Source organism: Myotis lucifugus, unplaced genomic scaffold (genome assembly GCF_000147115.1).
Source record: "Myotis lucifugus unplaced genomic scaffold, Myoluc2.0 scaffold_341, whole genome shotgun sequence".
In the NCBI taxonomy this organism is placed as follows: Eukaryota; Metazoa; Chordata; class Mammalia; order Chiroptera; family Vespertilionidae; genus Myotis; species Myotis lucifugus.
Window position 1 is genome coordinate 168893 of NW_005871389.1, and position 2267 is coordinate 171159.

Here is a 2267-nt window from a genome sequence, read left to right on the forward strand (position 1 = left end):
GTGAGCGAGGTACAGAGATAGGGAGAGAGGGTTGAGCGGGCTGAAAATGGCAACCATTGGAGTGGCTGGAGGGAGGGTCTTGGGAAAGAGTGGGCAGGGCCTGACCAGAACCTTGAACATGGGTGGCCTTGGGGTTTACACAGAGAAGGATGGAGAGACAAAGGAAAGTTTAGGACGGAGGACGGAGAGCCATAGGGAAGTTCAGGATGGAGGATGGAGAGTCATAGGGAAGTTTAGGATGGAGGATGGAGAGCCATAGGGAAGTTTAGGATGGAGGATGGAGAGCCATAGGGAAGTTCAGGATGGAGGATGGAGAGTCATAGGGAAGTTCAGGATGGAGGATGGAGAGCCATAGGGAAGTTTAGGATGGAGGATGGAGAGCCATAGGGAAGTTGAGGATGGAGGATGGAGAGCCATAGGGAAGTTGAGGATGGAGGATGGAGAGCCTAGGGAAGTTTAGGATAGAGGATGGAGAGCCACAGGAAAGTTTAGAAGGGAGGCAGGATATGGTTGGATTGTGTTTCCCAACTCCACTCCACATATTTCTGCCTTGCTTTGACTTTTTATCATGGGAACCAATTCACTTATTACTCCTGAAATAAAAAGCGATTTGGAAGAGCCCTCTGGTTGCTGGGTGGAGCTTGGGCTGGAAAGGGAGAAAGAGGCCAGAGAGGCCAGGAGGCAACCAGAGAATCAGGGAAGGAGCTGAGGAACGGGTCGGAGAGGAGGGGACAAAGACACTCAGGGGGATGCTGGCCCCGAGTGAGTGGGTGTGTGCGAAGGAGCAGAGAGACGGTGAGCATCGTGACCTCGCTCCCTTCAATCCTCTTCCTCTAGGGATCCTTTGGAGAAAGTCTAGCTCGATGCTACCATCTTTCTTACCTTTCAGGCAGCTGCTGATTCTCCTAAGAGAAAGGTCCTGGTCCCATGGGGATTGTAAACCATCATCTTGTTTTCTGTGTCTTTGGGTTTTCTGGGCCTCGGCTCTCTGTGGCAACATATATGGGTTTTTCATGTATGACAACAGGTGAGTCGAGTTTTAGGAAATATTTGGTAAATAAAGGAACCAATGGATGATGATGGGGAAAAGATGGAGAAAGAGGGGAAAGACAGAAAGTTGATAAATAGGGCGTATTCGTTTGCTCGGGCTGCTGTAACAGACTGCCACAAGCTGGGTGACAGAAAACAGCGGGAATCCAGTGCCTCGCGGTTCCGGAGGCCACAAGTACAAGGTGTCGGCAGGACTTTGCTCCCTGCTCTGCCCGCATGCAGGGAAGTCTGGATGTGCCAGATAATTCACACCCTTGAACCAATGACTGGTCAGAATGAGTGGGCAAATACCTGGTCTCTATTGCCCCTCAAAGGAGCTAAGTCTGGGGTGCAAGCCCCTCACCGTCTCCCAGAGGCCCCAGCAGACTGAGCCCTGACACAGGACAACGCGTCCTTTGCTGCTTTCCTCCCTTTTCCTGCCCCCCTTGCCCCACTCCCCTCCCGGAGTTTTCTGAGATCGCTCCCAAAATAAATTACTCGCAATCCGATCCTTGTCTTGGGGCCTGATTCCCGGGAACACAGATAAGATGCTGCCTAAGGATAAAAGAATGCACAGGAAAGCAGGAAGAGAGAGAGAGAGAGAGAGAGAGAGAGAGAGAGAGAGAGAGACAGACCCGGGTCCTAAAAACACCGCTGAGCCCGAAGGCCACACAACACCTGAACCCCGGTGAGATGAACCAATAAGTCCTTGTTCTGCCTACGAGAGGGTTTCTATCCCCAGACCACTAACCTCGTGGGGGACAGGGGCTTCCAGAATCTCGTAGAAAGACACTGGCTCCATTATCAGTTTGATGTTCTCTTTCTGCTCTGCACCCATCCCTCTGCCCGAATGTTCCTAGTGGGGGCCTCCTGCAGTAATGCCCAGAGGGGATATAGTGGAGGCGTCTGGCTCCTCCGACCACTGGCTACCACGCGCGCATCAGATGGGGTGCTGGGGGTGTCTGTGTGCACGCTCCTTGCCCCAGAAGTCAGTCGCACCTCCTTCCTCCCTGAGTGCACCCCCTGATAAACTGAATGCTACATGTCCCCCTCACGGGCAGGTATACAGGACACACACACCCAACAGGGCTGGGCTGGCGGAGAGCAGTCTTGCCCCAGGGGCCGGGCGAGGAGGGGGAACGGGAGGTCTGCCAGGTCCGTAATAAGGGGCCAGAGAATCATCGCCTGCGGGCCGACCGGGCCCCTCTCCCCGTCTCTCCTCTCTCGGCACCTCCATT